The 25,672-nt window shown below is 44.0% G+C and overlaps 1 protein-coding gene across 2 annotated transcripts in view; it reads right to left on the reverse strand.

The window, feature by feature from the left end:
- CHRM2 (cholinergic receptor muscarinic 2) overlaps positions 1 to 25,672 on the reverse strand; it is a 954,551-nt gene that overhangs the window by 200,915 nt on the left and 727,964 nt on the right. For both annotated transcript variants that reach the window (XM_069628762.1, XM_069628763.1), the window contains exon 4: positions 1,180 to 1,290. The gene's annotated coding sequence lies outside the window, so the exon portion shown is untranslated. The remainder of the gene's footprint in view (positions 1 to 1,179; positions 1,291 to 25,672) is intronic.

Below are 25,672 nucleotides of genomic sequence, written 5' to 3' on the forward strand. Positions count from 1 at the left end.
CCACTGCAGGCTTTGTGTCCTTCATTACATCTCATCTGTCTCATATCTTCACTTCCCATGCCAATAGATTTGGCTTATTAGCAGTGCTTAGAGTGCCGCCTATTAGCCAAAACTAAAAATGGTGTTTCTAAAAGAGGTACATTGTCAATGATATGTTGAGATGTCCCATTTTTTTCAGATTTTGGCCCCAAGGTGACTTGGGAACATCTCTAGCCCCAATTGGCAATATGAATGGTTTTATGTGCGAGACAAGCATGCAACATGTGTGTCAATCCATCAGGACATTGGCAGGCAACCATCTCAGCCTTATGCAAACATATAACCCAATTTAACCTCTTCAAGCTCTCTGTTTATTCTTCTAAAACCCTCATTGTCTCCTTGTTTTACACTTATCCTGATGTGTCTACTCTTGCCTCCAGTGTTCGGATTGAATTTAAATTCAGAGACAATGGGCTTGATTTACAAAAAATGGTGCAATCCCATTGAAAAACGCTTTGTAAATCAGGCACAATATGTTCAGAGGAAAGGGCCAAATGAATGTCAAAACATCTGAAAAACAGCAATGCTGTCTCAATAAATAGTGTTACTTTCTCGTCTACTGCTTTGTAAGATTCACTGTTAGTCTAATGAAAGCATGCACAGAAGCTCTGTCCAAAACCAAGCAGTTTGGTGGTGAAGATTGTTTTTGACTTAAAAGCCCTAATGATAATTGTGTTTTTAATGGAAACATATTTTAAACATGAATAAAGTCTCGAAGACAAATAATGACATTTGTTAACAATATAGATTTCTCTTTAAATATGATAAAAGTGAAGAATGGCCGACTAAGCCCCCAAGCTTGGGACAAAGGAATTTTCAGAGAATGTTAAAGCCCAATGAGAGCGTTCAATATCCTACATGGAAGCATTCTGATTGGATAGAGTCATACGTTTCTTGGAAAGACTGACCTCAGTCAGTAAAGTAACGACACTTGTTGCGCCCACCATTGATTGGAAAACACTTTTAAAGCATACTTCCTGAGCTTATTGAGCTTAAAGGCCTGACGGGTGAGTCACCCTCCACCAACCAGCTAATTGTTTTTTTAAATATCCTCACTCTTGATATTTTCGAGCTCAGAAGTTTGGATTCAGAAATGGGGATCTGTACGTTTTTACGTAAATGTAAGTATTCTTAAATTACCTATAAAGCATCCAGTTGCGTCCAGGCACCACTCACCCGGAAGGAAGAGTGCACAGGGATCCGGTCTCAGATTTGGCCAATGGGGACTGGAACCGACAGCATCTGCCAGATCTGGAATAGACAAGACACGCATGTTCTCAGATATCTTCTCGAATGCAAATCAGAATTGCAGTCCTGGCACAGACTGGAAGAACAGAATCGTAGGGGCATGGCATGATCTCCCTAAATTCATAAAGGTGACACAGCGGATCAAACATGTACATTGACTTATATAAGGGGAACACGATTTGGCGATGAAAAGATGTTCTTGTGTCCAGAATGCTTTTATAACAGGTATAACACCTATACACAACATTTGGGGTGGTAGAACGACATTGTATGGTCTTATTGCAGTAATTGCTTTCATAAGACTAGACAAAATACATATAATAAGACACATATTTCTTTCAGGACAATATTTTATCCTACAAGTTGCTTGAACACAGAGGAGAATGTGTGTAAAATGTTCCTTTTTACAGTGACGAGTAAATAATCAATACACTTTCATCAGCTTGGACATAAAACGTTGATTCAATAGGAGAAATGTTAGAACAACCTTAGAACAATAATTTGAGAAAAGCATATTTTGCTTTCGTAAACTGTGACCTCTTAGGTTTGTAGTTCCTTATGCATGAACAGAAGAACTGCACCGTGACGGTCACTCTACTCTCCGTTTGGCAATAACTCGTTCTTTCTAGCATCTTTCTATGAAAGGAATTGCATGTACAAGGAGAGGGCACATAGGGACCATGACCATGTTGATTCCTTGGTTCAGTCAGCGACTCAAGAACATTGTGCCCTGCACGGTGCTTGGCATGGATGTATTGCCCAGGACGTGTCTCTGTTTCCTGACTCCTTGGTCTGGTTTCCAGCAGTGTCTGGGACAAAGCCCCTAGCAGACCCTACTATTCTCTCGCTCTCCTTGGTCTAGTCTCCTGCTGTGTCTGGGATGTAGCTCCTTGCAGGTTCTTGGTGCACCCTCCTGGTCTATGGATATTGCCAGGGTCCCAGATATACCATTCTGTGACAGCTGCTTTAAGATTAAGTCTCTGCCAGAGTCTGGGATATCCCACACCAGCTCATTGGGTTTCTGTCTCTCTTTCTCTGGATCCGGTTTCAGCCAGTGTCTGAGTTATAGGCCCCAACAGGCTCTCTTTCTCTCTCTCTTTTCTCTGTCAGTGTGTGGTATAAAGCTCCAAAAATTCTTCTGACTTCTCTCTTCCTCTTTCTGGCTCCTTCCGAGGGTCTGGCTTCCCCCCATATTTAACTCTGCAAGTGATAGGGTGTCCTTCTCACCACGTGAGGTGTGTGGCACATTGTCTCTCCAGGCTCTCAAGGTCTCTCCCCTGGTTCTGGATTCACAGCTCTCTCCCGCATCTTGCACACCTGCTTCCCTTCTCCCAAACTCAGGGAACAGAGACTCTTTTATATAGCATGGACCAAGTGTCTTCTCTCTTTTTGACTAGGATAGTCAGGTAGTACTCAGCATTGATGTAACCGGAAGTAAGGCTTTACAGTTCAGAAGTCAGGTGGGAGGGCTTTGGAAAGTCTGGGTCAATTTTAAATCCATAACATGTGCATTTAGAGTTTGGAGGGGAGTGTTTTTGCAACCCTTATTTGCAGATCAAGGGGTTTAGGCCTGGGGAATTTCAAATTCTTGGCACACATATCATTCCACTTTCCTTATGAAGATCAAATTGCGTTTTCAGTGGGTTTTAAAGGCTACACAAGTATTTGTTATATACAAGCCTTGCTGCTGAATGGCGCGGGGTGAAGGTATCCACTCTTCTCAGTTCCAGGAGATATGTTCAGTGCATGATGGAAGTGCTGGGATGTATTTTCCTTCCCTTGTGTCTTTTGTTTGGGGTACCTCACCGTGGGTCTCTTGTGGGAGGAGCCAGTGGTTGCAGTTAATACAATGGCGTGGCGTCCTGGTTTGTATTGGGGTTGTGGGAAGGTGCTTTTCCTGCAGCATGATGGGGTCTTGGAGGACATCCTATTGCAGGTTGGCCCCTGGCAGAGGGGTGCTGGGGATCCAGGGGCTCTTGATGGTAAGATGGTTGAGTGAAAGGAAATCCCCTTGTGTCTCTTACAGAGTTGTGGCCTATTATGCTGCTCTTTACTGTCCACGATGCCAACCAGAGGGCACAAGGAGGAGGTTTGGGGAATTCCCCATATTCCACCTCAAGCAGTCACATTGCTTAAGGGGTTATTCCCATAGTTTCCGTAAAGCTACTTCATCCTAATGGAAAAGTGTTGCTTGCTCAACGTGACCTTTGTGCATCCATTGAATGCAATGTAATGGTCCAGGCATTACAATCTACTTTCCAGCTCATGTGCCAAACTACTGAAATTATACTTACATATATATATATATATATATATATATATATATATATATATATATATATATATATATATATATACGCACGCATAGCTAAACATATAGGGCACAGGTAAATTAAGGGGCTTACAATCCGCAGAGAATGTTTTTCTCACTCGCTCACTGAGGGCAGTTAACTGCTGATCAACAAATCATGTGCAAGATACTTGAGGTCTAATCACACCAACCTGCAGGCAATACCAGCTCATAAACTGTCACAGGCCATAAAAGGAGCTTTTTATCTTGCTGCTCCAAAGGTAGTGGCAGCGTAGCTATTATTGAGTTGCTCAACCCATAGGAAAAGCACTTTTTGAATTGCTTGTAACGTTGCCCTCTCTGGACAAATCTTCACCAAACTTTGCAAAAAATGTATATGTCTCCCTCGGATTGATTGTACTTTGGTGGGTTTCGTCCAGAGGGGGCAAAGTTATAGGGGGGGTCCCAACATTTGTGGTTTTCCTCATAGACGCAATGGGAAAAGAAATGTACGCCTAGAGCACAAACGGCTGGACGGATTTTCACCAGATTTTCCAGCAGGAGGGGCAGCTTGGTCCCAAAAGCGTGCTTTTGTAAATTTGATGTAAATCTGTCCAGAAGTTTTTTTTTTATAAAAAGGCCAAAAAGTAGGTAAAACATGATTTGCTGAAGCGGGAGCACAATTAGAGGGGGGGTTTGAACATTTTTAAATGGCTTATAACTATGTTGCCGTTTGACGAAATGTGTACAAAAGATTTTAGAAAGATTGTAGACCCAACCTTGAATGTTTGTGCAATGGCTGAATGGATGTTGTCAAGTGGGAGCTGAGTTGTAGGATTATTTTATGTACATACATTTTGACACTTTTCAAAAAATAAAACATGGACAGATTTTTTGAAAAGTGTTATAATGTAGGTACAAAAAATAGTGATATACTTTTGGTGACTGAGGTATAGCCTGTGGCCGTGGGCAGTAGCCAGATTGTACGAGTCATGGGCCCTCATTACAACCCAGGCGTTAAGGGGTTAACGGCACCGTAAAAAGTGGCGGCGCCGTTAAACCCTTAACACCTGATTACGAGGTCCCTTTGCGGGTGGCACTTTAATGCCTGCTTTTAGCAGGCGTTAAAAAACCAAATCGCAAAGGGACCTTGGTGCTAAGTACAGTGCCGCAATTTGCGGCACCGTACTTAGCGCCTACCCCATTCCCATTGAGCCCTATGGGGCAAAAATGGGAATGGGGAAGGGCCATGGCGGCATGGGGAATTATCGCCCTGCCAACCTCGGAATGGGGCGGTAATTCCGCATTCCGCTATGGCGGAGTCAGTAAGTTACCGGCATGGACCATGGTGCTTTTAGAACCATGGTCCAACGCCTGGGTCGTAATGAGGGCCATGGACTGTCTTTATGGGCAGTGGCCAGATTATCTGGCTACTGGCCATGACCATGACCATGAGGGACTGTTAATGGGGGTAAAGTGGGCATGTCCACCAGGGAAAGGTTCTGTGGTAATTTTTCAAAATTAGGATAGGTTTGAATGGGAATTTCCTTTGCCTGTTGCTAAAATTCAGCCTCTTTATTTTGTGATATTAGCTGAATAAACAAGCTAAGAGTCACCTGTGTTTTTTGCATCATTCTCTTGTATCTCTGCACTGTAAATAGCACAATTTCACAGTCTCTAGGATACGCAATATGTGAAATGAGAAAGGTCTCACAGTAATCAGAAAAGTAAAGTATTACTGAATGAAAATATACGTGGCAGGACGCCACCCCTTTGTTTCCAATCTCTACAGCTCCCAAGTCCTACCACCCACTTTGAGCAGTCCCTCCAGTTACGTAAAATTCAGCCTCTGGCTACAGCTCGAAAGTGCTGTACAGGATTGCATAAACAGATCGCCATGACTACCGCTGCATACACTCTGAGACAATGCTAATCAGCAGATAATTACTGAGGATGCCAAACCAGGCGCCCACGTGGTCACCAGGCCACCCCTTCAAATCATTAACCCCCTTTATTTGCGACCATACCGGGACAAGATATTGGGATTGCATGCAGGCTTATTTCCATAACCTCGCACCAATGACTGGCCCACAATCCACACGCATTTAGAAAGACCCTAGAGAGTCGAAACACGTGTTGGCTGACTTCTGACAATAACCATAGCACCAACAATGGTTTGTTTATTATGACAATAGTTACTTATTGAATAACCCAGCGCTAAGGTGAACAGGGCCCACTCTCCTATTCGAAACCTAACACTTGAAGAAGGAAGGGCACCTTCAGATAGGAACGATATCAATAGCTGCAGGGTGATCCATGTAAAGTACTAGATGAAGCGCAGTAATCTACCCATTCTACTGCCCTGCAATTACATGATAATCATTTACTCTGATTTGATTTTTGGGGCATGTAGCATGGCCGAAGCCCTAGGTTTGAATGTGAACAGATATTTTGCTTGCGGCTACAACCTGAAGTGCTGTACTAAATTTCAACAAACCTGCGCATGCACCATCAGTAAAGACCTGAAAGCATGCTTTTGCAAATCTGTTTTGTGTTTTATTTTTCCAAAGTGCCCAAATGTAAACTGAAATAATAGTGATATAAGTTTGGTGCATGGACAATGGGACAATGGGCCTAGCACTTGGCAAGGACAAATGATTACCCTGATTTTCTTATTGGGGCATGCGGCATGGCCGAAACTCGAGGTTTAAATGGGATCAAACATTCTGCTTGCGGCTGTAACCGGGAGTGCTGGGTGGGATTGCAGCAAACCTGCACGAGGAGCATCAGCAAGGACCTGGAAGGATGCTTTTGCAAATCTGTGGGCAGCGGCACAAAAAAATGTGATATAAGTTGGTGCATGAACACTGGACCGGGCCCTTGGCAAGGATGAATGCCTACTCTGATTTACTTATTGGGGCATGTGGCATGGCTGAAGCTCTAGGTTTAAATGGGAAATATATTCTGCTTGTGGCTGCTGCTTGGAATGCTGGACGGGATTGCAGCAAACTTGTGCGAGGACCTTATCAAGGACCAAATCTGTCCTGTGTTTTACTTTTCTGAAAGTGTCAAAAAGAATGTATAAAACATTGTGATATAACCGTTCTGCCGTGGGCAGTGGGCCTGGCACTCGGCAAGGACAAATGTCTACTTCCATTTGCCTATGGGGGTATGCGGCATGGCCGAAGCCCATGCCTCATGGATTGTGGAGAATGGCCATGCAAGCCATGAGCACTGGCCATTGGTTACATTAAGAGTGTACAGTGGACACTGAACTAGGATGCTAGGTAGGTGCAGTGGATAACATGGGTGGTTTGATGGGGCTGGGGTCATGGTTGAGCCTCATGCCCCTGGCAATTGAACAATGACTTGCATCCCCAGCATGCACTGCTGATAACAATACACATAAGTATGCGTTGCAAAAAATATGTTTGTTAAAGGAGGTATATAGTTGTTTAATAAAAGAGGGATTATTAATGACTTATATATAGTGATGTAATGAAACATTGTAACTTATAAAAACCTATTCAATTGACAGAAGAATCTCTGTTATGGTTAAGATCTACCCAACTCTTGGGACTCCTGTGCCCCAGCAGTAAGCTAGTGGCCTCCCACCTTGGCACTTTCCTCATGGGCTCCAATGAACACGTGTCCATTCGTACTGCCCCTTTTATTTATGTAGTTCTCCCACTGCACAATGCATATGTGCATATATAGGAGCACTATGTATAATATGTTGGTATAAGTTTGGGAAATACAGATGCAAAAGATTTGTGTAACATTGTTAAGTGGCAATTGGTGGATGGAAGTGTAATATGTTGATAGGCTATATGAAGAGTTTTTTAAGTGATTGGTGGATATATATGTGAATGGTTTAAAGCAGGAAATGAGGGAGCGTTCCATACATAACAGTAAAAAGAGCACAAGGACTGTCTTGTGTGATGGTGCGCATGTGCAATCCATGATTTTTAATAAGGCATGGGATAGACAGGGGAATGCAGAGACTGTGGATAGTCATAAAGGGCAATGGATTATGGTGTTTAGTGTATGCTAGAGAGAAGAATTTCGGACAGAACATTGTTTCTGTGATTTTTATCTTTTTCTCTAGCATACAATTGTCCATTATTTACTTTCAAGCTCCTCAAATGGCATTGCAGTCTTGCATGGTCTCGGAAGCCGCTTGGATAGACCATTTTGAAGTCCTTTACAAAGCAGAAGATCATGGAATTATCCCATTGGAAACATCTTTGAAACCGTGGGCTTTGTCGTTTCCAAGAGAGGAGATTGTCTCAATAATTAAGAAGGCTAAAAACTCCTGAGCGCCTGGCCCTGATGATCTTACCAATTTTACGATCAAACAACATCCTGAGCTATGGGCATCCATATGCATAGCTTTATTCGATAGAATAAGTAAGTGCAGGACCCCTAAACCCTGGAAATCTGCTGTTATTGTTCCTATATTTAAGAAGGGGGACAGAACATGCCCAAAAAATTACCGCCCAGTGGCATTATTGGATATTCTGGGGAAAATGTATGCCACAATGTTGCAGCAGAAACTGGTGGCATGGGCAATCGAGTCTAATCACGTAGACAAAAGACAATCTGGATTTGTAAAGCACGTGGGCTGCTCGTTAAATCTGTTACTTCTGAACCTGATGAAGATGGAGGCTATAAAGTCGAAGACAAAGGTATATTTGGCCTTCATTGACTTCTCATGTGCATTTGATACCATCGACAGGCCTCTTTTGTGGCTAAAACTACAAAATTGGGGATGTCCAGCTGACTTAGTAGCAGCAATCCAAGAACTACACTTCGAAAACCTCCATAAAAATCCGGCTGGATCGATCTGGAAATCTAACAGCCCCAATCAAAACCTATAAAGGGGTAAAACAAGGATGTCCCCTAGCTGCCGCAATATTCAGCTTATTCATATCTGATATAGGGTTAGCGATCGACTCGGTAAGTTCTTTTCCACCAAAAGTAGCTAAGTCCCATCTAAATTGGTTGTTATAAGGCGACGATTTGGTCCTGATGGACCTAACTCCTGTCGGCCTTCAGAGGAAGCTGAATGTGGTTGCCCAATATGTCGCATCTAATCATTTGGTGATAAACACAAAAAAATGTGAAATTCTGGTGTTAAAGAACCTGAATAACGAAGGCCAAAAAAAATTGAGTCAACTAAGATGGCACCTGGGTCAGGAGGCCATTCAGATAGCCCAGAGCGTAAAATACCTCAGCATGTTAATAAATTCATCAATCAACGATGGTCCATGGATTTCTGAAAAGAAAAGGAAATGCAAGCAACTGGCAAGTCAAGCTGTCATCATGCATAAGAAATTTGGGAAATTTTCACTAAAACCAGTGCTAGCTTTTTACCAGCAAAAAGTAATCCCAGTTTTACTATATGGTGCTGAAAACGCTTTGGGTTGCAGTCATGACACGTGGGCATCGCTGGAGCATTGTTTCTGGTCTAAGGTCCTGTCTCTCCCAAGTGGAATTCTGACATCATGTGTGAGATATGAATTGTCGCTCATTTCGCACCATGCTAGGGTATGCTGGTTTTTGGTGAGTTTGTTTCGGAAAACTCGCCAGCGCGGGCATATACCACAATTTGACATCTTTTATGATCTGACGCCAACAAATAATAGTATGGTGTCACTATGGTCTAAAAGATGCAAAGAGATCTTGTGTGAATATGGAATTAGTCTGGACATGTTGCATAATGACCCGAACGCTGCCAAACTAAAAATCTGGCGTGCGGATTGGGAGCAAACTTGCTCACAACGAGCTGGAGCGAAAATGATGAGGGACGCGCCGCTCGAAATACGGGCATTTAACACTCCTCAATGCTACATCGAGTTGTTTCCAGATTCTCAGACTCGAAGAGTGTTCATGATGCTGCGTTTAAACGTATTTAAAACTAAAGATCGGTTGGCTTCATAGAAAAGTAATAAAGTCTCAATTCTAATGTGTAGACTATGCACTAAGGATAAGGAAACCCTTAAACATTTGGTGCTATTCTGCACGGCTCTTCGATCAGAAAGGACAATCCACCTGGGGCCTTGGGGCCTAAATTACCCCTCCTTTTGTGCCGACGAATATGTCTCAAGGATTGGACATGGATTGGACATGAAATTGATATTACCATTGACTCGTTTTCTAATGTTAATCAAAAATCGCCTGAATGCATTGTCGGTTGATGAGTAATGAGGATAGCCAACTGACTGTTTGATAGAGAATATAGGAGGGGTATTCCTAAAGGTTGACGTTTTTATGTGTTGTGTTTTGTGTTTTTGTTTGTAAACATTTTTAAGGTTTGTGATAAACCGATAAAATTAAATAAAAAAAATAGTAGAACATGCTAATGGGAATGTTGGAGAATCTTATTACATCTAAATATTTCACTGAAAAATGTAAAGTAAATGGAGTCTATAAGCTTAATTTTTTAGTTCTGTTTTTTAACTATGAAAGGCTTTCCCTAAAAGAACCATTGTTTTTTATTTGTTTATTTTATTTTTTACTTTTTCCAGGAGAGGCCAGAAAGTAAGGTGGGGAGGGAAATGAGGGAAAGGGCACCAACCACAAATCTGGAGGGGCATGTGGACAGGAGAAGATGTGCATGTATTCCATCTAAGGTAGGGGGCATTGTTTCTCATGCTCCTTGATTACAGCTTCAAAAGCACTTTGAAATTGCTCACTCTTGTAGAGTGGTGTGTTGCAGTATATACAGAGTACTGTTGTCTTCGAAAGATATGGATCAACAGCCTCTTATCGCTTGCGCGGTAGCAGGTGGGATTTTGTGTCCCACAGAAGTAGGCTCTGTGGTTACAGTATTGGTTGAGGAAGATGAGATAGAGGAAGACTGCCTACTAATTCCTAAGAAAGGAACAGCCTTTCTGAGAACATTACAGTGGTTGGATTTTGTTTGGCGGCACATGGAGGTGGTCCAATTGGACTACTGCCCAGATAGCCACACCCATGATTCCCTTTGGGTGCTAGAGGTAGGCACTTCCTCTACCTCATCTTCCTGGTCCTCTTCATTGTCTTTTGAAGTATTGTGCTTCTTTTGTTGTGTAGGTCTTCCAGCTGGTGGTGGTGGTGGCTCTTGGGTAGGAGGGATGGCAATAGCTGATGCCATTTTTAAGATAAATAACAGTTTTGATAATATTCTTTCAAGTATGTGCTCTGTGCTAGATTGTTAATGGATAATGAGTAAGAATAGGTGTAGGAGCTGTTCAAGGGTACATTTGGAGCTTCAAAGTTCCTAGATGAGCTGGAAAATGCAGTTCCGAACTGTTCGCGAAGCATGGACCCATTTGCTAAGTTTGTACGTGCTTGCGAACACGTAATCATGCCACGCTTGCCTGGTCACGTGCTAGTGTCAGGAACGACAGCGATTACGTCATATGTTCACAAATGTTGACAAACACAGAAACTGTGGAAATAGTTGGAAAAAGTTAATAGAAGTGTTAAAAATGATGCGCAAATTTGGGGAATTGCAGAGTTTTAAGGTTAACCCTTTTATATTGGACACACATGCTGCTATATTGGGGGTAAGTATGATATTAGGAAGTTGTAGCAAATTAGGGTGCACTAGTAAAACCCATGAAATTCACTGAAACCACTTTGTAAAAGGGACGTTATGGTTAAGTTGCACTAATAAAAACCTATGAAATTTAAAGAAAAAACTTTGTTAAAGGGACGTTATGGTTACAAGTAAAAACGAAAAACCCCAGTTATGGTAAGCTAAGCAACCATAACTCTCACCACCACTGTGCACGGCTAAGACTAACACCCAGGACATGAAAGATGACATCACGAATGCCATTGATGACATCACTAAACATCCCTTTAACAAAGTTTGTTCACTGAATATATATATATGTCTCAAATAAACAATTTGCTCACTCACTTGGATACAACTATTTCGCTATCTTTAAACTCCAGGGTCCACATTCATTCAATTCCCGCTCCAGAAGTGTCTTTTCTTCCCACCCTACATGCGGGCAGCAGGTATAACTATGGGTTTTTGGCAAAGTGTTGCCAATCTGGGGAAAAGACTCTTTCAAGCTAGTATAGGGAAGAACATTTTAGGTTTATTCAGAGGTAAAAGAGAGATGTCCTTGGTGCCTCGAAATCTAGATTCAACTCTTTCCCAACAGACAAGCACAGCATATAACATTTCCAAATGCAAACGTTCTCATCACCCGCACTGATATGATGAGGTGCTGGTTAAGCTGACCCTGGATCCAGTTGCCATGTATTGAGACAATGACCTCTTCTCCCCTAAGCCCCAGATCTACTGCTACCAGCTCAGTAAGGATGCATGTTGATGCGGTACAACGTCCTTTCATCACAAGATTTAATTTTGTGTGGTTTTTCTCTGTGGATATTTTGAACGAAAAAACACATCAAATTCTTTAGGGGAGGTTAGAAAAATATGTCTATGGGGTGTGGGTGTTGAGGAATAGATACAAAATTAATGGGGACGGAGGGCTTGGGGGGGAACCTCCCAAAAATATAAAAAATACATTTTAAATTAGTTTTTTCGTTAGAGTTTCCGCTGAGAAAAACCCAGCTAAATTTCATCCAGCGATGAAATGACATGGAACCATTGATGCTTGGCAACCATTGGAGCTCCCAATTAGCTTCTCACAATGGGCCTCATTACGACCCAGGCGGATTTCGCGGTGCTAAATGCACCGCGAAGCATGGCGGAAAGCCGCCGATAGCGCCATGGGGGTTGGCGGATTTACCGCCCCATTCCGACCTCGGCAGAGCGGTAAATCCCCAATCCCCATTCTGCCCTTCCCCATTCCCATTCTTGCCCCATAGGGTATAATGGGAGTGGGGAAGGAGTTAATTACGCCACCGTAAAATACGGTGGCGTAATTAACAACGAGGTCCCGTAGCGCCATGGTTTTCTCCGGCTGGTAAAACCAGGCGGAGAAAACCTCCATGGCGCTACGGGAACTCGTAGTATGGCGGAGAGGTACGCCATGCACTACGCTGGCGTAATACCCTCTCCGCCAGGGTCCTAATGAGGCCCAATGACCCTACGATGAAGGCTAATGGATGGCAATGAAGGCACAATGAGTCTACAAAATCTTTACTGTATTTTTCAAGCTGCCTTCATGGAGCTCCACTTCCAAAGGTGATGGTTCCGAAATTCAATGAAAGTACCCTGCCACTCCCAGGCTCCTCATCAGCCAACAAGCACCTGCCAAAAGCATGAGGAGGGCAGGGGACAGAGCCTCTGCATATAGGGGACAGGTCTCTACGAGAGTCTTGTTTGAGCAGTCATGGCACCCTGTCTAAGTATGGAGGTTGAAAAGTCGGATTGCACAAGGTGGGTGACAAGAAGTATAAGGATGAGGAGCTGGGGATACAAGGGGATTCTTTTGTTTTTAAAGCAAGCTGTAATGCAATTGTCAAGAGAAATCATTATGCATGATATTAGTGTGGGGCCAGGTTCATTTGAAGGTGGTGTTCTAGGTTCAGGTCTATAGTTGGTGTGGGGAGCCTTGCTGACAATATCGTGTCTTTAAAGCATTTCTGAACTTTAGATGACCTTCTGTAAGTCTTTGTTCTTGAGCTAAGTAATTCCAGAGCACTGAAGCCAGGAAAAGAAACATTTTGGCCATTATCTCATGCTTATGAAGCGGTTTAGCTACTTGGACAGCCATTCAGGGTCACTTGACTAATGTGTTTGGCACACAGTGCATAGGACATTGACGGTGACTCCTTGTATGGACGTGAGTGCTTGTGTTATGTGGTCTAATCTCTTGCAGCATAGTATCAGCCATCGATGCGTGTTATTATACTTGGTGTAACTGTTTAGTTGCCTTTATGGAAGGCCTGGCCTAGAAAAAAGCCGCCGTAGTAATCCCGCATGGTAGCATTAAGGCTCTTAACACGCCCTCTAAAGGATATCCCTATAGTCCCCACACTTCGGAAAGAAGGCTGGCACTAAACCTAACTCTAGTGTGGGAGGTGGCAGATCTATCTCGTTCATTGTCTGCTACACTCTTGTACTTACTGCCTTGTAGGTTCGGTGCCCAAAAGACTTGCTGACATTCCACAGCAAATAATGTTCCTGTGCTAGAGAAAGAGCATCCTAAAAGTTGGGAGTCGAATCTAAAACAGTACCTTTGCTATTATCCCAGGAGCACTACCACCCAGATAGGTTTCAAGCACGGTCCATCATTTCCCCACTCACACCCTTCCCTTGTTTCCGCAACAGCAAGGGGAAGATGGTTGGCTGTTTTGTTTTTTGAAGCTGGACAGTTTACAAGTGCTCCATTCTTGTGTGGAAAATATGAGTGCCATGGAGTAAAAATGACCATTTGCCCATCATCAAATAACGTGCAAGTGGCTGAAGATCCAGGAACCTCCCACTCACAACTCCAGCATTTTCTCCCACGGTTGGTGAAGTTTGAGATGAGAGCATTTCGGTTTGTTGGGGTAAATGAAGGGAGAATATAAGGGCCTCACCATGAGTTGGGCAGAGCAGTAAAATGTGGCAGTAACATTATTACCGCCGCATTTATCACTGCACCCAATCGCGAGTTGGGTGAAAAATGGGAGTTTTACCTCCAGCTATTTGCTGGTGGTAAAGATTTCGCCTTTCCGCCCGTTTTAATAGCGCCAAAACCCCAAGAAACCCCCATTGGGTCCAATGACAATGGGGATTTAATTCGCCACCGCAACTCGGGATCCTGCCAAATTGTGCCGGTGCGAGTTGCAGTAATGCTAATAGCGTTGGCTGGTATCCTGGTGAAATTAGCACCGGGATACCACCTAACTCACGATGAGGCCCAAGGTGATGAGAAAGATGTGAGAGGGCTTGGGCTTGTATTTGCATTCTACAGTTTTTGAAAACCATATTCTTGAGTTTTCTAAAGAAAGGAAATAATTGCATAATCATTTGCAATCTTGCGGGTTGGCAGAGGACACAGAAGCATATCATGGCTGGGAGGCAGGGGCAGTGTGATGGGAGGTGTTTCCGCTCGAATACATTTTCAATTTCTCCAATTATATTTTCAATTTTGGCAAACCTGCATGGAAGTGAGACAAAGGGGATTCATCTCGGGGGGGAAAGCTCTGCACGCCGAGTTATGTCCATAATCGAATCTGAGATAGTTAGTGTTGCCGAGTTAATGAAGACAGAAGGATCAGTAGTGTGCTCTCCCTCGTAGCGTCCTGCTTGCCTGCCCTGTCTAGCTTCCCCATACACTGGAGGGGAAGCCTGCTCCACAAAAACCGACTCACAAATTGATTAATTGATTGATAGGTTATTTATAATGCACCTATACACAAGTGTTTCACGGCGCAAGCAGGCAGGAAGGGGAAAACAAGGGAGAACAAGACAAACGATCTTCCTAGGCCTAGTATCATTTAGATTGTGCAAGTGTGCAGACAAGAAGTGCAGGGGAGGGGAAGGGAGAGAAGTGCACCCAGTGGAAAAGTGCCCTGGGTTAGGTGCAAGGAAGGCAGTGCCTCCAAGGGGAACATGCCCCGGAAGTGGAAGGAAGGCCAGGTGGCAGTGCAGGAGGGCCCAAAAGCAGGTGCTAGGGACTGAGCGAAGGGGGGGGGGCAAGTGTCCTGTATGACTCAGAGGAGCACCAGTCAGTCAGTAAACATAACTGAGCAGCTAGAAGGGAAGGATAGCAGAGGGAGGCAGAGAGAAACGGAGGTGCAGAATGGTTAGCAGGGGAGAGGCAGTGAGGAGGACAAGGAGAAAAGGAAGTTCTTGAGGAGCATCCAGACCTTGAGGAGGTCCGGCTCAAGGCAGAGAGTGGCAGGGAGGCCATTCCAGAGGGAGGCACCTGCAGATGTGAAAGCAAAAAGAAGATATCGAGGCTGAGTACCCTAAAAGGAAATACACCAAACGCGGGTTCAAAAGATACACAGATCTTTATTCTACAACTGAACAGTTTCAAAGGACAAAGCAACAGATAGCTATCAGGCCCTCAGTACAACACAGCGAATACCAGCCCTGTTCGGTGTGCTCAGTGAGTGGGACTGTACAGTAGAATAGTCGCACCTTTTATACAATGTATAATCTGATGTTCAGCCCACTTGCAGGTTAATGAATCTCCGATCTAGGGTTCGTGCCGAGTTCGTTCCTAATGTATGCATTTATACATTTAGGGGTTATCCTTAATATATTCACCAACAAGTTACAATAGCAACAGTGTGTCTTCGGATTTCACGTTGAGCCTTCGCACATATCTTTATACAATATAGTAAAACAAGTGTTCACATAAGTTGGTCAAACAGTATTGTTCACGATATATGTTCATGGATTAGCTTTGTTGGCACAAGTAATCCTCTATACACAGGTCAACGAAGGACAAGGTCTCAGTACATGACCCTAACATTTGGCCTGCGGGCAGTTTATACATTAACTTGTACACAGAGGTCAAGACAACCATGTTACATTCAAAACGACACTGTTCACCATCTTACAACAAAGGGTAACTTTAGAGAGAGAATCTAAAATGGCGGATTAACCTAAAATGGTGGCTAATACTGCTCTAAGGTCAGGACCTTGCAACACGGATTTCTTCGCCGAGCGACTGGGCTTAGGCCAATATATACAATAAAGATGGCATGATATTATTTTCTCGTTCGATACAGAGGAAATAGATCTATCACCCAGTCTCCTCTTGGAGAAGTAAATCACCCACAGAGAATTGGAAGTAGACGTGCAGAGGGCTCTGGAAGGAAGGTAATTAGGAAGAAAGCGTTGGAGATAGTACGGGCCTTGGCCCCAGAAGGTCTTGCTGACGATGCAGAGGGTTTTGAACTTGATCCTTGCAGCCACCGGGAGGCAGTGGAGGGATTTCAAAACCTGGAGAGCTGGCGTCCGTGGGCTTGAGGCCAAAGATAGGTCTTGCAGTCCTGTTTTGGATGAGTTGCAGAGGGTAGAGTTAGGTAGATTGAGAAAGAGGCTTTTGCAATAGTCATCCCTAGAGAGAACCTGGGATCTGGAGACAGTGATCTTCTGGGGGAAGGTGAGGAAATGTAGAATACCTCTGAAGAGATGCAGTTGGAAATAGGACTTTTTGGAGATGTCCGTGATGTGAGGAGAGAAGGAGAGTGGAGTTGTAGATGACCCTGAAGTTTTTTGCCTCACAAGAGGGTGAGGTCACAGGGCCAAGGGGGGCCAGCCAGAGTGAAAGTGGAAAATCGGGGGCAGGGGTTTCAATGAGAAGGCTCTCCTTCTTACTGCCATTTAGGCAGAGATCATTAGAGGTGCACCATGCCTGAATAGTGGAAAGACAGTGAGGCATGAGCGAGGAGGAGGAGGAGGCAGAGTGTTACCTGAAATAGAGCTGCGTGTCATCCTCATAACACTCAAAGTTAGAGGAACGGGTAAAGATTAGGCGGGCCAAGGGGGCCAGATAGACATTGAAAAACTGGGGCGAGAGGATAGATCCCTGGGGAACACCACAGGTTGAGATTGTAATGGAGAAGAGGAAGGACCCAAGTTCAACATGGGAAGGTCAGTCCAAGAGGAAGGAGGATAGCCTTGCCAGAGCCTGATCCATGATGCCCGGGGTATCTCGGAGATAGGTGATCAGGATGCTGTGGTTCACCATGTCAAAAGCAGAAGAAAGGTCGAGCCCCATGAGGACAGAGGGAGAGTTAGAGTCAAGGTTAGAGAGAAAATCTTCATGGGTGTTCAGGAGAGCAGTTTCCATGCCTCTGGCTGCTTTGAATCCAGACGGATGGCTCCTGGAGAAAACCAACAGATTCAGTGTGGAGGGTTAGCTGGGATTTCTCCAGGAGTCTTCCCAGGAAAGGAGTAATGGAAATTGGGCAATAGTTTTTAGGATGGAAGGGTTGGATGAAGGCTTTTTGAGCAGGGGTTGCACAGGGGAAGGCTTGAGAGGAGAGGGCAAAAGAGTGGCAAAGGAGTGGTTGCAGAGATCGGCCAAGGCTGGAGCGAGAGTCAATGTTTACCTTAATGGTTCTGGAGGGCAAGGGAGACACCTGTTTAGATGAGACTTTCAGAGACCAGACTTCACTGGAAATCTCATCAGGTATGACAGGAGAGAGGGAGGAGAGGAGGTGGGAAGAAGGGGCGGCCAAGGCCAAGGTGGGCCTGAGAGAGGTAAAGGGAACGAGGGGAGCAAATGAGAATGAGGACAGGATGTCCTGAGTTTTTGTGGTAAAATGAGAGTCCAGGGCCAAACAGAAGGCCTGGGTGGGTGTGTTAGAGGAAGATACTGCAGTAGAATTGGCCAGCTCCTTACAGATTTTAAAAAGTCTGGCTGTGTTGTTAGATGCAATAGAGATGCATTCTTGAAAGTAGACTATTTCCTTTTTAAATACAATGGTGAGTCTTTATTGCCTTTGAAGTAGGCGACAGACTGGTTTGTCAGAAGGTGAACCTGAAGCTCTCATTTCCGTTCAGCTGCTCTGCACTTGTATTTCAGGGCAGCCAATCCAGAGTCATACCAAGAATTGCACTTTTTGGCAGTGGATCCTCATGACAGGGACAAGGATGTCAAAAGTGTTAGAGATGGAAAGGTGACAGTTGGAAAGGGCTTTGTCAGGATGGGAGTCAGCAGCAGGAGTAGGTGGAAGAGAGCAGGTGGAGGTACAAGCTGCCACTGACACTCTCTTCATGGGTCAGATGACTATGAAAGAGGGTGGCAGTACTTTGTGGGCCTTCGCCAGGGGAACAGGAAGCTTCAAGTGAGAAGAGAGAAGAAAGTGATCATTCCAAGTGAGAGGAGACGTGAGAGGGTTAGATAGAGGGATGTCAGAGGAGATGAGAGCATCCAAGCTATGTCTGGCAGAGTGGGTCAGACCAGAGGGTAGAATAGAAAGGGAGAGAGAGTCGCAGAGGTTGCAGAAAAGCTCTGAGGAGTCAGGAGAGTCCAGGTGGATGTTGAGATCCCCAAGGAGGGGAAACTTTGAGGTAGAGGAGAGGAGAGAATAAGTGAGTCAGACCCTTCAGAGAGGAAGTGGGTGGCCTGGCTAGATGGCCAGTAGAAGGTGACCAGGGTCAGAGAGGTACCAGTAGAAACAGGAAGCATGCAGACCAGACATTCAAAGGAGGAGTAGGCTTGATTAGGAAGGATGGAGACAGGAATGCGCTCAGGAAAGATCAGGGCCACGCCGCCTCTGGGCCTTTTGGGCCTGGGCCCGGAGAGGATTATGTAGCCCACAGGGAGAAGTGTGTTGAAACTCATGACAGAGCTGGCCTTACACCATGTCTCAGTAAGAGCGAGAACATCTAGATCCAGCAGTTCAAGGAGGTGGCAGATGTCAGAGAAGTGTTTAACAGCAAAGCGGCAGTTTAGAGTTGCATTGAGGAGCAGGTTTCCACTTTTGAAAGCCCTCCAGGGGTAGGGGGGTATAGGGGACTGGGGTCCCCGCCGAGGAGCCTGGGGGTAGAGAGAGGAGGAGGCAGAGGAGACAAGGAAGATGTGGATGGAAAATGGGCTAGAGAGGTGACCGCCAAGGGGGTGAGGTAGCCAGGAGAGAGGTATCTGGCAAGGGATTCAGAGAGGTAGAGAACGAGGGAGGCAAGGAAGCCAGGAGTGCCAAAGCTGGAAAGGTATCCAGAATAGTGGAGGGAGGAGGTGGTAAGGGAGCCAAGGAGATAGATGGCAAGGGAGCCAGAGTAGCAGAGGGCGGGGGTGGCAAGGGAGCTAAAGTAGAGGAAGGAGGGGTGGCAAGGGAGCTATGGAGGTATGTGGCAAGGGAGCCAGACTAGCTGAGGGCGTGTGTGGCAAGGGAGTCAGAGTAGCAGAGTAGGGCTGGCAAGGGAGCCATGGAGGAAAATGGCAAGGGAGCCAGGGTGGTGGATGAAGAAGGCCGAGGGGCCAGCAAAGAGCTAGCTGGGGTGGCGGAAGGAAGAAAGTTGAGAAGGCGAGGGAGGCACCTATCAAAAAGTTGAATTTTGGGCTGAGGCATTTGTACCAGGATGGTACCATTGACATAGACATTAATGATTACTCTGGAGGAACGGAAGGAGGCTCCCAATGTGTTCCACCATTAATGGGTGAGGAGGAGTAAGAAGAGAGCAGAGCGACCATATGAAGGGTCCATAGGTCGGGTGAAGGAACGACAAAGAGGATGTTGGGTAGAGTCTCTCTGGCGGAAGCACTGACATTGTTGTCAGCAATGGGAAGGCTTGGGTGGAGACCACCGTGCCCTTCTTAAGCTTTTTCCTACCAGACTTAGTGAGAAGAGAAGGATAGGAAATAGTGAAACAAATAGAGAAAATGGGGGAAATGGAGAGCACCATAGTGGGTGTGGGAGAGAGGAGAGGAGGCACTTCGCAAGGTTGAGCAAATGAGGTGCAAGGGAAGGGTATGATGGGAGGGAGAGGTAGATGGGAGAGCACAAAGATACACAAGTAAAGAGAACAGGTCAATAACAATAAGTTACAGTAGCTTTACAACTTCTACAACAGAGTACGGAGAACAACAGCACAGCCACAGACAATGAGTACCAACAGCGGGAGCCGGCTCAGAGCACTGTAGGTGGGTAGAGCTGGAAGCCAGAGTGAGGGATCTAGAGAAGAATAGAAATTGCCTATTGGAAAAAGCAAAACATGAGAACAGAGCCGTGGCCCAATACAAACTGTAGGGTAAAGTAGTTGCAAGGGTCCGCAAGCGTTCACCTAGAAGGAATAAAATAGAAGTTGCAAGAGAAGTGCAAGAAAAACAGTAATGGTAGTGAAGAAACAGAGTACGACTACCCTGGAGAAAGGACGTACTAGTGCATGCATGGGACACAGCGCAAGGTAAGAAAGCGCATTGGAAAGGAAAGTACGCATGAGGTAGGGCAGTTTAATAGTATGCAGTAATGGCTGTGCCCCCTCGCCTACACCTTTCCTACCTTTCCTACCACAGACACCTCCCTCCTAGCTCACAGAAACTTCACTAGGTGATCAGACAAGGCCTTTCTGGGCAAAGCTTCACAGTCTCATACTAGCAAGTGGAGGAACTGGGAATATATTTGGCCGGCCAAACCATGCTTCAGAAATACCAGACTTAGTAGAAAAAGACTCTGTGAGACTGCATCTCAAACTCTGCTGACAGAAAGACAAGATTATCTGATTCATTTCAGTACACTGTGTTCAGCCTGCAAGTCACAGGATCAAATTCCAACATCATCCCATCACCATTCCAAGTACGACACATTCAGTAGCGTGACAGTGGGTGCGAGTTATTTGCAGCTCTAAAAATCTACAGAATCTGTGGTAGCAAGCACTACATACATTAAACAAATCAGTGGGTTATTATAGTAATGCAAGGGTCATGAAGTAGAGTATGATCATATAAAACAAGGATGAGCAAATCAAAATGGCACTTATAAGGCCAACATCTTTAAAATGCCCTGGCCATTAGGATTAAGTGACGAAATCTCCCCAGGAAACTTGAGAGATGGGGAATAACTTACATTTCTATCATAGAGTGCTCTTGAAAGTGTATGTCTGACTACTCAGCATGCAATAAATGCTGCAAAGAGGGATTAGATTTAGTTAAGAAAAAACCTTTTCTGGAAGGTTATTTGCCTATGAATGACAATCAAGTCAGGTTTATACTATTAAGGGTGCCGATGGGAAACATTGCATCTTTGGCCACTGCATATGTGCTGAATTCCAACCAGGATAACTCCTTTAGACCGCTACATCAGCATCTTCTGAGCAAGACTTACAATTTGGCTGTTGTAGCCGTGGACTTCTATTTCCCCCTGCAGTCATTGCTAGGTAGGCCTCGAGCTGCATCTGCTACTGTGAGCAAGTGTAATGCATGACTGGAAATAGTAAAGGGAGCGTCATCCTCCCGCCGGCGCCATTTTAGGTGTTTTTGTTGAATGTCCAGTAGTCATTTGAGAGTCAGATTTCCTTTATATGGTGTCTTTCATTTTCAGTGTCTGCAAGCCTTCAACCAGGGACAATGTCAGATAGAATCATGCCCCTGTGTTCCCTTCAAGCAACTTTGGAAGCAATCTAGCATGGCCTCAAGGTGTTTGTGACTCTACACATCCTTGCTCCACTATCTGAGTTTTATTACTATGTTCCAATCTGAAATTCTGGGTACAATTTGGGATTAGTGGGCTCTCTTTAGATAATTTGGGTAACATGAAATGTAACGTGGGGGGGCAGGATTATAGGTTATGCTTGTCAAAAACAGGTCTGCCTAAAGGTGTTGAGTGAAGAACTCAAGAAAGAAAGGAAGCTGTTTATCCGCCTGAACCAACCAAAACCTTTAAAGAAATTGACAAGGACTAGGCCCGCTCAGAAGCAGCATCTATGTCAGAAGGTGTCCTTTGCTATGGTAAGGGTGCAGAAAACAATGTGGGTAGGTGAGGAAAAGGTTGTAAGCTGTTGGCCTGCAGAATAAGACAAAAAAACAGTAGACTCATCACCACTATAAAAGATGCGTTTGGATGAGCACATTTACCCAGTGTGAAAATCAATAATAGTTTCTGTGATTGCTACAAACAGCTCTATCTAGTGAGAAGACACGAACTCTAGCAAGGGCGATAATAATGACTTTGTGCCACAGATTCAAGTGGTAGATTATGATTCGCATGTAATGCCTTGCTCTCTGGAGGAAATCAAATCTGCCTCTAAAGGGTCTGATGTGTGATAAAGCCGCTGTACAAGATGGTTTCTCAGAGGAATTCTATGGTAAGGCTACAGAGTATCTTTCCCTGTTCTTTCCCATGAGTCATAGAATGAAGTACTTGACAAAGTGAGGAGCATCAGGCTTTGGGCTCTGAACACAAATTCACAAAACAGATGTTGGCACAAGTAATGGGATGTTATCAATTGCACCAAAAAAAGTCAAAACCTGATTCATAAAGGGCTTCTGAATGTGTGCATCTTAGATGCCTTTTTATCCCCCGTCTTTGTGTATTTGTGCAAGTTAGAGTGCGTTATTGCGCATTTCCATGTGTATCATGAATAATATGCACTCTGAAATGCACAGAACATATTTGCACTGCCCTGCACCTAAGAGATGCAGGGAGAGGCGCAAAGCATTACAGAGTCATGTATGTCCCTATCATGCAGTTTTCACCTGTGCGTGTGCGCTCGCAAGGGTTATGGGAGGATGGGAACGCTCAAGGTGCCGAATACCATGTACAAAACAAAGGGTTCTTTCGCACATGGACCATTGACCGTAGGGCCACCACAGACCCAGTGTCTCCATACTCCCTTTTGAAGACCCCGCTCCTTCAATCAACATATGTCTGTATGCTTTGACTGTGTTCCTGGTCTATAGTGCTCCCCTCATCCACATCCATCCCCCTCCACTATCACTGACAGTTTGCACCTGTGGGCGTGCACTCGCAAGGGGGCTGCACTGGCGAGATTGAGGAGATCAAACATTGTCATAGAGGCCTGATGGGTGTGAACAAACATGTCAGACATTCAAACACACACCAACTTCTGTAATCCTTTATAAACACTGTTGGAGTAACAAGAAAAACATCTGTCTGATCGACAACAGATATATCCCCAGCTCACCACTTGTTACCTTGCTTGCTTGCTGAGTCGGCTAATCTGTTCTTCTAAGTAATGGTTAGTCAACCTTTACTATTGTTTTCTGTAGTGTCAAGGTTCTCTGCAAGGCCTATTTCTATTGCTTTATTCTCAATGTACACACTAATCTAATTTTATTTTATTCAAAATGTCTACACCATAATAAACGCATTTTTATCTCTGTAATTAGAACATAATGTTTACATGTGTAATCTTTCGTAGTGCATGTTTTCAATGCCTGTTTGCTTTAGGTGTCATGTTCTATAAAATAATTGTTTTTTTTTTTTATTATCAAAGAAATATGATGTTTGATTTACTCACTGTGATACTTTTTTAATAGTAATATTTATTTAAATTTCTTTAACAGATCATAGGGCCCATCCAACAATGCTTTCTTATATCGTTTTGGGTAAAGTCCTGCATGTTTTTCCAAAGGATTTAAATTTAATAAGAAAATGGCTCTTTAGCTGCGGATTTCCAGTGTCTGAAATTGAAGCAGACCCAAGGATGTCTTGGATGATGTGACAGGCAATCGATTCCGCGTCTGCAGCATGCACTTCTCAGAAGATATGTAAGTACAATAACAATACAATAAAAAGCTTCACCCAAGACTACTTCGCACATTACTTCCCAATGCAGTTCCAAATTAATTTCAGCACACGCCGACTCAGGTTAGTAGTGGATGCTAAAGTTTTGAATGTATTTTACAATTTTCTAAGTTTGCCTGTATAATATGTCTTATAAATGACCACTCAATATATTGAAATAGTCTGTTAACAAGTAACATAATGAACAGTTTTCAGTTTTTGGGGAATATTTCCATTGATATTCTATTACAAAAGTTTCCTTCATGACACGATGTATCATGGTTTGTACAGTTTGAGGTTTATTTTATTTCTTTATCCCTACTTTAGAGATACTCCAATAGTTCATTGCAATGGGAGCCGCAGTTCCCCAGACATAAAGCATCAATATGATGTCTGGCACATTGCAAAATCAATTTTGAAATTAATTTCAGCTTCTGGAAAGAACAAGGCTACAGAAACCATTTTACATTGGTCACAGTCTAACAGCAATCATCTTTGGTGGAGCTCCAAAACTTGTGATAGATCTGTAGATATTCTGCTTGGAAAAGGACACCATTGTTATAACATACACTCTTGGAAAGAAAACCAGCATTTCCACAAATGTGCACTTGGACCATTGAGCATAGGAGCAGGCGCGTAAGAAAAGGTGGTTGGCTCCCGTCCTCACACAGCACTTAAGAAGATTGTGTATGACAAATCTCTTTCAAGAGACATGAGCGGACTCAGTGAGTTCAGGGCAACTGGAGATTTTGAGGTGTTCCATAATATGTGCCTAAAGTACAGGCCTAAAAGGTTTTATTTTGGCATAGATAGTATGTAGGCCAGAACAAGACTAGCTGTGCTTGCACACAATGATATTGTTGCAAAGTAACAAGCAAAAACTGCAGGAATTTTCAGGATGCCTTGTTGCAAGGAGTTTACCAAAAGAAGCAAACAGTGGGTGGCAACGCCAATCTTCCAGCAGATGGATTTTAAATTTGTGACAGATCCAATATAGATTTTGCTGGCCATGCAAACACATGGAATTGTTCCAGATGTTGTTGCGGGGCCCATTGTCTGCCACAGAACATTGCAAAAGTGGTTTGCCCATCCAAACCTGAACTTCAAGATTCAAATGATGTGTGGCTCTCTTCGCATTGTTTAACAAGCCAGTTTCAAGCTGTTTCACAGTGTTTGGAAAATCCTTGCACAATAAATGGAAAAGTATGTCACTACTGATGTAATTGTTAAATATTGTATTTTTAATTCATTACTCTTTGTGAAGTAATGTCACTAGACTGTTCTTAAAATGTCTATTTTTCTTTGATTTGTGTATTTATTATCATCAATATAATTGATTAATATCATAACAATAAATGTCAGTTTGATTATTTCAAGTATATGACTCAAATCAAATCAAATGTAGAAGAGACTGGTGAGCTTAAGACTAACAGTCAGCAGGAACTACTTTTGGCTCCCCCAGGCCAACTAAGTTCCATAATGGTTGCTCCTGGTGACTGGTTACTGCTGGATACCCAGGCACGGCTTGTAATTCCGAGTTATCCAATCCTAATTTCGATCCCTGTTTGTAATGAACTGACAATAGTTGGAACAAAATTGGAGAAGCAGACATACAGAAACTCAATGGTTCCAGAGCTCTGGTTGTCTCCAGGCTGACTACTTAAATAGCCTCTTACTCAATCTACCTAATCCTCCCTCTGCCCCATCAACTAATACAGAATAGGACTGCAAGATTTATCCATGGCCTCAAGCCCAGGGACCACATTTCCCAAGTCCTAAAATATCTCCACTGGCTCCCGTGGCTGTGAGGCTCAAGTTCAAGAACTTCTGCATAATCCAAAAGGATTTCTGGGGCCAGGGACCCCACTACATATGACTCGTACACTTAATACCTCCCTCTTAGAGACCTTCGGTCATATAGCTGCAATTCTTGTAGATTAGACGCTATCCCAGGCAGAGACAGTGAAGTCGATCTCTTAACCTCAG

Source organism: Ambystoma mexicanum, chromosome 12 (assembly GCF_040938575.1).
Source record: "Ambystoma mexicanum isolate Mex_15411 chromosome 12, UKY_AmexF1_1, whole genome shotgun sequence".
In the NCBI taxonomy this organism is placed as follows: Eukaryota; Metazoa; Chordata; class Amphibia; order Caudata; family Ambystomatidae; genus Ambystoma; species Ambystoma mexicanum.